The sequence below is a fragment of the Lissotriton helveticus genome, chromosome 11 (assembly GCF_964261635.1).
Source record: "Lissotriton helveticus chromosome 11, aLisHel1.1, whole genome shotgun sequence".
NCBI classification, from domain to species: domain Eukaryota; kingdom Metazoa; phylum Chordata; class Amphibia; order Caudata; family Salamandridae; genus Lissotriton; species Lissotriton helveticus.
The window spans coordinates 674,257,090-674,269,605 of NC_136072.1; the positions used below are offsets into that span (position 1 = coordinate 674,257,090).

The following is a 12,516-nucleotide window of genomic DNA, read 5'->3' on the forward strand; positions in this document are numbered from 1 at the left end:
CTTTGAACCAGGAGGTGTTCTTGGATACTTCCTCACCTCCTTTCTGTGCTGTGACCATGGTTCCTCTTGTGGATGTAACCGTCCAGGAGCCTGGCTCGTATCGGGTTTGGAATTTTCCCCCTGGACGTCTGTTCCGAATGAGCACCCGAGTCCCTGGGATTACCCTTCTGGGGATGGCTTTTCTGCGATGGCTAGCTCGTTGGTTCCCTTCGCGTCTCCGTTCCTGAGATTCACCAACAGCACCTGGTGGTGGTGTCCACCCCGGGGCACTGGGAAGAAGGTCTCTTCGTGGTCCTTGAAACATCAGGGCCCATGGGCTGCTCTGGGTGGTGCAGTGAGCGGTGCTCCTATACTCCCGTAGGAATTCGTGTAGCCTCTGCTCCGGATCAGCCTGCTCTACCACTGCTATCCGGAGGGTTTTGTTTAAGGTCCGCATAAATCTTTCAACGTCCCCATTCGCTTGGAGCCATTGGGGTGTGATGCGGCGGTGCTGGATTCCCCTTTGTCGAAGAAACGTGGCAAAATCAGCCCCTTGGAAGGGTGGTCCGTTGTCGCTCCGTACCTCTGATGGATACCCAAACATGGAGAATATATTCTCTAGTGCCGGCCCCACATGTGAAAATGCCGTGGACGCCACCTTCTCCACTAGTGGGTACTTCGAGTAGGCGTCGATGGCCACTAATGTGTGTCCTTCCCCATGGAAGCTCCCAAAGTCTATGCTGATCTTGGTCCAGGGAGAAGTACAGGTTTCTTCAGTGATCACGGGTAGTGGTCTTTCAGGGTCACTGGTTAGCTGAAAGGCCATGCAGTTCCTCACATATTCCTCCACCATGCTCTCTAACTCCGGGAACCACACCTTTTCCCTCATTCGTGTCTTCATCTTCGTCGTCCCCTGGTGGTCCCCATGGGCCAGCTGTACGGCTCTGTGTCTCAGGCTCTGGGGAATGACCAGGCGTGATCCTCTCAACAGCACCCCTTCTTCGGTAGCGCTCAGTTCATGCCGAATCCGCCACATCTTCGTGAGCGACTCTCTGTCTCCCGCCGACCAGGAGTTGGGTGGGCGGAGGTAGTCAGCCCACGACCCTTCTTGAACCGCCTGCAGTGACCTCAGATAGATGTTGTCGTTGGAGGCTGCTTCCTTCACTTCCTCTATCGTCATGCTTTGGGGGCACGACGTGAGTGCTACCCACTGTGCATATTCCTCACAACCGTCGTCTTCGGCTGCTGGTTCTGGTGTAGACGGATGTCGCGATAAGAAGTCTGCAGGGTTTTTGGCCCCCGGCCGATATACGACTTCCATCTCATACGGTTGGAGTTGGATCACCCACCCTTCTATGCGAGGTGGCGGGTGTGGAGCCGTATGGTTTAATCAAAAAGAGACTAGCTCAAATTACTTTTAGGGGAGGGGGAAGACTCTGGTATGTTTTGTCACGGAGTGTGGAGCCGTCCCTTTGAAAAGGGGCACCAATGGTTGGTGGTCAGTGACCATGACAAAGGAGTGTCCTCGCAGATATGGGTGAAAGTGGCCACAGGCCCACTTGATAGCTAGGGCCTCCCTCTCGATCTGGGCGTACCTGGTTTCGGTTGGAGTGAGGGCCTTACTGGCAAACGCTAGCGCTGTCCACTGGCCGGGTTCATGTTCTTGGGTCAACACTGCTCCAAGGCCCACTGGGCTGGCGTGCACTATCACTTCCGTGCGCTTCGTGGGGTCAAAGTATGAGAGGGTGGCCTTCTCCAGGAGAGCGTCTTTGATTCCCTGGAATGCTTCGTTTTCCTTCGGGCCCCACTGCCAGATGGCATCGGATTTGGTCAGCGCTCGTAGAGGTTAGCTCCGAGTGGCCAGGCCCGGTATGAATCGGCCACAGTAAGTGGCCATCCCGAGGAAGCTTCGGATTTCCGTCGGGGATTTTGGCGCTAGGGCATCCTTGATTGCTTTGGACTTCCATGGGTCTACCTGGATACCCTCCTGGTTGAAAACGTATCCAAAGAACTCAATGGATGGTTGGAAGAATTGACACTTTTCCCTATGGAGGGTTGCTCCATGGGCACTCAGTCTCTTCAAGACATCCCGAAGGTGTTTGTGATGTTCCGATGCGGTGGCGGAGTGCATCAGGATGTCATCGCTGACATTTATTACCCCAGGCAGCCCGGACAGGAGTTCTCTGATGGTGTTTTGAAACACCTCCGCCGCTGAGGAAATATCAAAGTTCAACCGCTTATACCGTCGTAGTCCAAGATGGGTGCTGAACGTGGTAATGAACCGGCTCTCCTCCGCTAGTGGTAACTGGTGGTACCCAGCGTTTAAATCAATCTTCGAAAACCACTTTGACCCGTTCACATCAGCAATGATGTCATCCATCATGGGGGTCAGGTGTCTCTCTCTCCAGATTGCAGAGTTTGGTAGCCGCATGTCGATGCATAGGCGTATTTCATCCGGTTGCTTGGGCTTCTCTACAATCACCATCGGTGATACCCACGGGGTGGGCCCCGTGACCTTTTCTATGACGCCCAAGCCTTCTAACTTTTCAAGTTCTTTCTCCACCAGTGGGCGTAGGTGAAAAGGTACCCGGCGCTGCCGCAGGGAGGTGGGAGTGATCGACCTGTCGATGTGTAGCTTGATTGGTTTGCATTTTATACAGCCCAAGCCTCGGAATAGTTCGGGGAATCGTCCCAGTAGCTCCTCTACCTGGTGTGCCCTGATGCGGTTGGCAAACGCTATCAGTTTCAGGTCCTCAGCCGAGTGACTACTTAGCAACGTGTCAGCCTCTCTGTTGATTATGTGAATTGTTGGTTACCTCCGACTCATCAGCCTGAATGGGTATCGTGATTTTTCCTTTGAGGGGTAGTGGTGTGTCCGCTCCATAGGCGAAAATCCTTGTCTTGGATCGCAGTATCTGGGGCCGTGGGCGCAGTTTTCGGAATTGTTGCAGACCCATTACATTCACAGTGGCTCCGGTGTCGATTATCGCCTTGACTTAGTTTCCCGCCATCTGTACAATGCACGTGGGCTGTGGCCGCCGCCGCTGTTTGAGTTCTCGCGCGAATGACACGATGTAGGCTTCTTCGTCCTCGGACTCCGAGTCGTCATCCACCGTGGGTAGGTGTCTCTCTGTCTTGGATGGCAACGGTTCTGCTATTGACAGATGCCGAATAGCTTTGGTAGGCATGCGTGACCTCTTGAAGGTCTTTGTCGTGTTCCTCTTTCGGCACACTGTTGCGAAGTGGTTTGGAATTCCACAATTCGAGCAGGTTTTGCCCCGTGCTGGGCAATCCTTGGCCGCATGGGGCTCATGTCCACAATATCCACACCGTGTCCGGGACTGGTCCTTCCGGTGGTCTCTCTGGGGTGGTCCGCGTGGCTGCATCTTTACCGCATCTGCTCGCTCGCTCTTGACAGTCTCTGATTTGATTTGGGGTTTATGGAGGGCTTGTTCCATGGCTGTAGCCCTGACATTCGAGAGGTCATGGGACCTGGCCAAGATTAGTATATCTTCTAGTGAGATCCCTGGTTTGCCTTGTATGATCTGCCTCCGTATGGCTTTCGGTTGATCCTCGTCGGTACAGGAACTGGCTAGTTCCCTTACACGGGCATAGAATTGGTCCATGGTCTCACCTTCCCTCTGGCGTGCCTGTCCCAATTTGAAAACTTCAAAGTCTAAGTTCAGTTGTGGGTCAAAATGACCGTTGAGGGCAGCCACTGCGGCATCATAATCACCCGCCGCCCCCGTGTTGGGCAGGTGTTTGAAAAGTCTAAGGGCCAGATGTAGGAGCCATTTACCGACCGGTAGCGGCCGATTTCTGCCGTTACCGACCAGTAAATGGGATTTCGGTATGTAGGGGCACTTTTTTACAGAATCGGTAAATTTACCGAATCGGTAAATTTACCGATTCTGTAAAAAAGTGCCCCTACATACCGAATCTGTATTTTTACCGATTCGGTAAATCTCAGATGTAGGTGGGACTCTTCAGAGTCCCAAAGGCCCTACAAATTCGGTATTTTACCACCCAATCCAATTGGGTGTTAAAATACCGAATTCAGGTGTGCATGCACATGTGTGCATGCACACCTATGCCATGTGACAGACAGACATGCCCTTAGGGCATGTCTGTGTGCCACATGGCGCACATGTCAATTTTTGCGGTGCCAGAGGGTGTCAAAGTGACACCCCCTGCACCCTTGCTAAAATCGGTATTTACCGATTCTGTAATTACCGAATCGGTATTTCCCATTGATTCCTATGGGCTTCACAGCCCATAGGAATCAATAGGAAATACCGATTCTGTAATTACAGAATCGGTAAATACCGAATGTTACCGATTCGGTAATTCCACATCTGGAATTACCTACATCTCCCCACCTCTATTTTACCACTTATTAAATACCGAATCGGTAAAATTCGGTATTTAAGAAGTGGTAAAATAGATTTACCTACATCTAGCCCTAAATATCTCATCCCCTGCATAGTGTAATAAGAGCGACCTCTTCACGGCTTTGTCTGTCTCCCTTGTGACTACGAAATAGTTTTCCAGTCTCTCAATCCATATCTTCCACCTTGGTGACGCTGTGGATGGGTCCTCCATTTCGCTGAATGGTGGTAATACCCCCGACGCAGCGTGTTGAAATGGGATATTAATGGTGGCCGCTGGCGCCTCTTCGTCCGCCATGGCGACAGCTCGCCGAGGTGGATCCGCTTTCCTTCCCTTCTCCCCTGACCTATGCGTGTGCTGGGCGTGGTCTTGTGGATCGCTTATCCCTCACACGCTTGTCTTGCGACGCCACGTGGCAGCTGTGCGGCCTACCTCCGTTCCGTCGAGCGTGTCGCAGGCTTCCGTTGGCGTGGGGTGTCTGGCTCTTCCTGAAGTTCTTCCCCTGGTCCAAATGTGGAGTACACCCCCTCCAGGGCGCAGTGTATGACGTCAGGAAGCGATTTCCGCACCTTACGCGCAATGCGTGAGCATTGGCAGGGTGCCGCGCGTGTGTGCAGCTCACGCGAGATGCGTGAGGAATGGCCTCGTGTCGCGTCTCCGGTCTGGGTTGATCGGTGCCGCACAGGGACACACGGCCGCCACATGAGGTTACCAGCGCCCAGGCGTGGGGAGGCTGGGGAGGTCAGGCGGGGCCAATGCCGTGGCAGGGAGACAGGCGGTGGAGCCGCGGAGAGGAGCAGGCAGCTGGCTAGTTCCCTTACACGGGCATAGAATTGGTCCATGGTCTCACTTTCCCTCTGGCGTGCCTGTCCCAATTTGAAAACTTCAAAGTCTAAGTTCAGTTGTGGGTCAAAATGACCGTTGAGGGCAGCCACTGCGGCATCATAATCACCCGCCGCCCCCGTGTTGGGCAGGTGTTTGAAAAGTCTAAGGGCCAGATGTAGGAGCCATTTACCGACCGGTAACGGCCGGTGTACGGGCGAGGGTTGGGCCCCCTCCGCTCGTCGCCAATGTTGTGGGTTACACTTTGGGGGTAACCTAGGCCTCCCTTAGGCATGGGAGGTAGCGCGGGGGCAGAGCGCGCTGCAACCAGTAACCCACACCGACACTGGATAACAGTCGGAAGTGACGTCCCCGAGCGGACGTCATCCTTTTATTCAACCCCGCAGGCCACGCCTGGTCTGCGGATGTGGGGATGCGTGTGTGCGTGCAGCGACTAGAGCGCTGTGGGCATTACACAAAATAGAACGTACAAAAATATCAAGACTCAGAATCGAACACAGCAAGCAAGAGGAACACAATATCAAACACAGCAAGCAAGGAATGTACAAAAATAGATAAATATTACAAATTTACAATGACTAACGGACTTCCTGGCGGGGTCTGAGAATGAAGGAATTAGTTCTGAAAGCTTGTAGAGTGGCCACCATTATCCCACCGGTAGACACAGTAGTCTGGGCGGAGCAGGGTTGGCATGTGTGGGCATGGAGGCAGCCGCTGGCATTTCTGCTGGTGGAGGCAGCCCGTTGTGCTCCCTATGTGGCAAGGTTAACTCGTTGTCTCCCAGGGTTGCCAGCCTGCATGGGGCAGACTGGTTTATTGTTCGTTTGTGGCTGAGGCGCTGTGGTCGGTGCAATATTCCAGAGTGCCAAACTGCCCCCGGGTGGAGGTTGAGGGGCATGGTCGACATGGTTTACTCTTGTGCCTACGGCCCTGGGCAACAATCCTTGCTTCTGGATAGGGGACTTAACAAGTTTTTTTTTTAAGTTGGGGTGTGAAACGACCATTTTGTTGCATCCCCTGAGCTACAAGGGGGGATGTGGGGCGTGGCTAACAATTGAATTTATGGAAAGAGCCTGCAATGGGTCGGACGGCTGATCGATGCAGCCTCCATCTTTAAAAAAATAATAATAATAATACAATGAATAAATAAATAAATAAAGGAATGGATGAGCGTAGATTCAGTCAGTTGTGCTGGCAGTGAACGCCCGCTGGGTAGCTTTGCCTTAGTTTTACATATAATAATTCTTTTTTTTTTTAAACACTTTCTTTTCGGCGGGCCTAATTTAGGCGTAAGTGCGGTCACATGTGAAAGTGGTAACACCAGCCCGAAACACATAAGCGTGGCTGGGTGCAGCAAGGTGCCTGCTGGAAACCTTTTTGGGGGGTGCCGGGGGACTGTTTGATCAACTTTTACATATTTTTCAGGTTATTTTAACACCGAAGGCACCAAGGGCAGGTGGATGAACTCCGCATGATTCGGTCCGTGCTGAGAGGAGACGGCGAAATGGAGTGGTAGGCAATTACAATACGGTTTGCCATTACAGCATGACATGCCAGTTATGTCACTCTAAAATATTACCGATCCCCTACGGGTATGCAGCTAGTTTTGAACGATGGTGAATTATTAAATTGGTGCGGATTCATCATAGCTAGGACTGTCAGCCTAGGTTAACATACAATGTTACTCGGGGATCTCTACTGCAGATACGAAATACACTTGAAGTACTTAGAATGTGCCTAATGGGCAGCGTGATGTTGGCACTGGTGGTTACTGTAATATTGGGGCAGAGAGGTATAGGATAAGTTAAAGGGGCACAAATACGATGGTGTTAGGCGGCAGACTGTCACGCTGTGGTATGTATGGCAGTGGGGCGTCACAGTGGAGCTATGTATTAACCAGTCACCTTTTCAGGCACGGCTGAGCTGAGTCTCTGACACCTGGAGGATCTGTGCAGTGTCTTACGGTGAGCCGGAGCGCACATGGTAAGTAAGTAGGTCAAGCACCAATGGGAGGGGACAATCGGCGCTGCACTTCCATTTCATGGTTGCCCACACAAGGGAGGAAAATACATAGTGGGGGAGGGGGCCCCTTTAGCGCCAAGAAACCGCGTGGTGTATGTGCGCTTTATAAATAATTTTAATTTAATTTCATTTCACCATCAAGGAAGTATGCGCGAAAGGTGGGAGTATTTAGAACCTTTGGTCAGGTGACTTGGCAATATGTGTTCCAAGAGGGATATGTGGGGCACCACCTGTTGGCCAGGTGACATCTGCGTGGACTGAAGAAACAAATATAATTTGACTACTCGCTGCTTCATCTTACAGGTAATTGTGGCAAACCATAGAGCACCATCCAGTCGCTAGCACGCAATCTGGAGAGGAACAGCACAGCCGGATAGCAGGAACTGCCTAAGGGATCAACTCAGACACTGTCAGAAGCCTTATTACCGAGGGTACTGAGGGCAAGGTTATGGGCGAATGCAGACCCAAAGTGGTGCTAAGTCAATCTCACAACTTTCAGAAGTGTGTAAGCCCATTATGAAAGAGAGGTTTACCTTGTTTCATGTCATGATAGGAGTGAAGGTTTTTCGCTAAAGTAACTTTCAGAACGGCGCATGCCCAATATGAAGTCTTGTACATTTGGGTACAATGACGCAAATCCAACGGGTCGTCTTTAATGCAATCACTGATTCTGGTGACACATTCCCATGCACATGATGGTAAAGCTGTCCTCTCTCAATTGCAGATTTATTCCACTCACATGTATGCTCGGAGTGATGGAGGACCACGTTTCCCCGCCGGTGTTCTCCCCGGAGCCTAGCCACAAGGATGCCAAAGTATGGGCGAAGTTCATGGCCATAGGGCAGGCAAAAGGGCTTGAGTGGGCAAGGAAGAAAGATGTTGGTGATGGAAGAGATGCAACAACAGTCAGCAGCACTCACCTTGACAGACGCTGAGGGGTTGCAGCCAACGGATTCTGGTCTTGAAGTCCAAAGTGTTCAACCTGCCAAAAGGAAGTGACCAGCGAGAGCGGCTGCTGGGGGAAAATTAAAGAAACGTAACATCACCAAGAGAAAGAGGGGTAGTCACACTTATGCCCCCTATTTAATATCAATAACAACGAAAGAGTGAGAAGTCACAAAGGTAACGGCACGAGGAATCCCTCTTATTTAAAAGAACCCTCACTCACCAACATAGTTGGTGACTGTTAGGAGGTGGTTCTGACACTATGGGCCGCCCAGATTTTTTGCTTTTTGAGCACCTAATTGTTGAGCTTTTACTGTGGGGGAGCCTCATAATCTAGGACTCACCCACTGTGAACTCATAATGAAGGAGACTAAATGGAGATTTTACTGGTGTACCCCTGGCTTTACTAGGCCGCTACGCAGCAGCTGGAGTATAGGGCATCGTGCTGGTTACATACAGACACGGGTGTACATGCATTTGCACACGTGTAGGGGCTGCGCAGAGGAGATTCCTAGCGTGCGCAGTCCAGGAGCAGCTACAGAGTGAATGGGGTGGCAGGACTTATGCAGAATTGGGTGGTGACATGGAATAGGCTTTATACACTGTGAGGGAACATGACAGGGAAAGTCAGTGTGTTTTACTGTGTTTTTCACTTCATTAGTCCCTATGGGCATGTGGGGCCCCTGGCTAAAATGCCTTCCACAAGGTCTACAGATTCCAGACACGCACTAATGTCCAGTGTAGCAGATGTGAAAATGAGTATTCTGCAGAGTCCAAGGTCATATTTGTACTGCTTTTGGGTCGTCCAGAAAAGTCATATTTCTCTGAGTCAATGGCTGGGGTCTGGCCAAGGAAGGCTACATTAATGACCTCTCTTCCCCAAATGAAGATCTTCCCTCCAAGGAGAAAAGATAGGTGGAGCTCCAAGCCAATCCATCAACTGCTGTCTCTGGGTGCCAGGGACCAGGTTGCCTCACGTGAAGGCACTTGCACAGGAAAAGAAGTTCTCTCTGGGATGTGGTCTGCTGAGGCGAAAGGTGCTGGAGCCTGGTGCAATGGGCAGTTGGAAGGAGGACACCCCTGACTGCCCCCCAGGCCTCTAACAGTGCCAGAAGAAGAGCCCAGGACCAGGGCGCAGAAGAAGAGGCCTCTGCGCAGGGAGAAGAGAGGCGTAGGGAGCCAATGAAGACCGCTCCCTGCAGAATGCACCCTCTTGGAGACCCAGAGGATGAAGGAGAGTGCTCCCAGTGGCTGGGGTGGTGACATGGAATAGGCTTTATACACTGGGAGGGAACATCCCAGGGAAAGTCAGTGTGTTTTACTGTGTTTTTCACTTCATTAGTCCCTATGGGGATGTGGGGCCCCTGGCTAAAATGCCTTCCACAAGGCCTACAGATTCCAGACACGCAGTAATGTCCAGTGTAGCAGATGTGAAAATGAGTATTCTGCAGAGTCCAAGGTCATATTTGTCCTGCTTTTGGGTCGTCCAGAAATGTCATATTTCTCTGAGTCCCTGGCTGGGGTCTGGCCAAGTAAGGTTAGATTAATGACTTCTCTTCCCCAAACGAAGATCTTCCCTCCAAGGAGAAAAGATAGGTGGAGCTCCAAGCCAATCCATCAACTGCTGTCTCTGGGTGCCAGGCACCAGGTTGCCTCACGTGAAGGCAGTGAGGGGGGAAGGAGTTGGGTTTCAAAGGCCATGTGGCCAGAGACACTGGATGACGCCATGTTTGATCAACCCAGAGGCTGGACAAAGAGGAGGGAGATGGGGCAGGGAAGTGATGTGTCTCTGTTTGATAGGACACACAGAGACTTCCTGCCAGCCCCCTACTCAACTTTTAAAAAGTACTTGCACAGGAAGAGAAGCTCTCTCTGGGGTGTGGTCTGCTGAGGCGAAAGGTGCTGGAGCCTGGTGCAATGGGCAGTTGGAAGGAGGACACCCCTGACTGCCCCCCAGGCCTCTAACAGCGCCAGAAGAAGAGCCCAGGAGCAGGGCGCAGAAGAAGAGGCCTCTGCGCAGGGAGCCAGTGAAGACCGCTCGCTGCAGAATGCACCCTCTTGGAGACCCGGAGGATGAAGGAGAGTGCTCCCAGTGCCTGGGTGACACAACCAGGAGCAAGAGGACACCACCAGGAGCAAGAGGACGTAAAAATGGGGCAAATCGGACTCAAGGGGGCCGAGATATGCCCTCGAGAAGGTAGGCGACCTTCGCCCATGTTATAACAATAGACCAGTGACAGTTTTCTTTGTTTTTTCAAATTGTGAATGGGGGTTTAGTTTGTCTCCCTGGTCTCTAAATATACTCTTCCCCTTAGACCCTCTACCAATCATTTATTACGACCTTTGACCCCGCCTGGGACCGACACGACGCGCGTGGGGCTCCGCCGCCGTTCGCAATCATGCCCCGGGACCTGACCTGGTGGGTCAGGTCCCGGGGGCTGCCCCAGGGAGAAGCAAAGCCGGGGGGCGCCATCGCACCCCCCGTGAAGATGCCCGAAGGGGGCCAGGAGCCCATCCTGGCCCCCGGTGATGTGAAGGAGGGGGCGGGGGGAGCGCCGTCGCGCCCCCTCATGAAAATTGCCCCCAGGGGGTGCCAGGAGCCCACCCTGGCCCCCAGCCAATGTGGGATGCGTGGGAGAGCAGTCACGCCCCCCCCAAAGATGTCCGGGTGCCCGGGACCCCATCCCCGAAGTCATGGAGGGAGCCTGGGACCCCATCCCCAGGCCCTAAAGTAAGGCGGTGGTGGGGGGAGTGCCGCCGCACTCCCCCAAAGAGGTCCGGGACCCCATCCCCGGGCCCCAGCGCGGAAGAGGTGGCCGGGGGAGTGCTGCCGCACTCCCCCCCCGAGGTCCCGATGGGCTGAGGGAGTCCTTGCATCTGCCCACCGGAGCAGAGCAGGCAGACCAGAAGGGATCGACCAGTTCCCGCGGCAGTACGGAAGAGTGCTGGCAGCGTGGGAAGCCGGCGGGGGCAGCTGGGGGTGGGCTCCCCAGGCTGCCCTCCAACAAAGGAGGAAAGCGGGTGTCCCAGGTGGGACCGGGCCCCCAGAGAAGACCGTCGGTGGTGCGAGGGGCCCGGGTGGGACCGGGTCCCAGAAAGGAGGAGGAGCGGCCGGGGGTGGCTCCCCGAGCCGTCTGTGCACACCTGGGGGTCCGGGTGGGACCGGACGCCCCACCGAGGCCGGGAAAAGCGGCAAAGCGCCAGCGCGGCTCTCCTCGGAGCAGCAGGAGAGCCGCTCCTCTAATATGCGGCACAGCCCACAATGCCTTGCAAGGGCAACACAGCATTTTCTGGGCTCGTGGTGGCCCCAGAAGAACGGGGTCACCACTCTACAGGTGCAAAGGTTCTGGGGGAGCTGCAGAAGAAGCTCAGTCTCCCCCTCACACGAAGAGCAAAATCCCACCCCAAGTGTCTTGGGATTCTAAGGGATCAACCCCTCCAGAGCTCAACTGGCAGTTAACACCTTCCGGGCTGGAACTTTTGTTTTTCAGCTGAGGGTGTTTTGATAATTGCATCAAGGAGTGAAGGGCTGAGTTGGGGATGTCTAGAATGGCATCCCCTGGAGGTGTAATTGCACTGAACTGCGATTATTAATGGTTATTTCTTCTAGAGGGACTGATTTTCAACTGGTTAATGTGAAGTGCTGGTGCAAGGTGATTTCATAAGCGAAATGGATTTAAGTGGCTAGACATTCCTGCTAGGGTGTCTGACTGTAGATACTTAAACCTGTGATTTTATCTGTGATGCCTTTAGGGGCTGTAATTGCAATGCATTCTAATGATATCGAAATATGTTGAGTACTGTCATTCTAAAGTGTGCGTAAACATGTATTCTTGCTGCTGCGCTTAGGTGAAGACCCCAGACTGTTAGCCCTTAAGATGAAGAGGTACATACTGTATGGTCAGTAGGAGATGCTCAGTCAGGGTCATGTGTCACCAAGGCAGGTGTAGCCTGTTTAATGCTTGTTGAGGTTATGGGGGGGTTCGCCACTAGGATGGTGCCAGTGCGCAGGGCCCTCGCTCCAGGTTAAGACCAATTAACTGCATTGGGGGCAAGATGATGTGCCTACATGGGAGTGGTGGTACTAGACCCCACCCCCCTATGGCAGGGGTGGAGATGTTATGCAATGTCACAAAGTAATTCCATCAGCTTATGTATATTTGTAAATTGGTGTATAGTATTGAGTGGTGTGTGTGTTTAATAAAGGTACTCTTACTTTTATAAAGCAAAGTACAGACTGGGCAATCAATTATTGAGTGTTATTTATGCGCACCTGCAACTGGCGATTACTAGCCCACACCACCTCCCTTGAGTAAGCCTCAGACTGCTCTGCAACGC

General features: G+C 52.8%; 1 protein-coding gene across 6 annotated transcripts in view; it reads right to left on the reverse strand.

Annotated features, from left to right (window-relative positions):
- The window catches only part of LOC144791764 (disintegrin and metalloproteinase domain-containing protein 28-like), a 3,516,669-nt gene that overhangs the window by 2,357,322 nt on the left and 1,146,831 nt on the right, over nt 1-12,516 (reverse strand). The gene's annotated exons all lie outside the window — the stretch shown is intronic.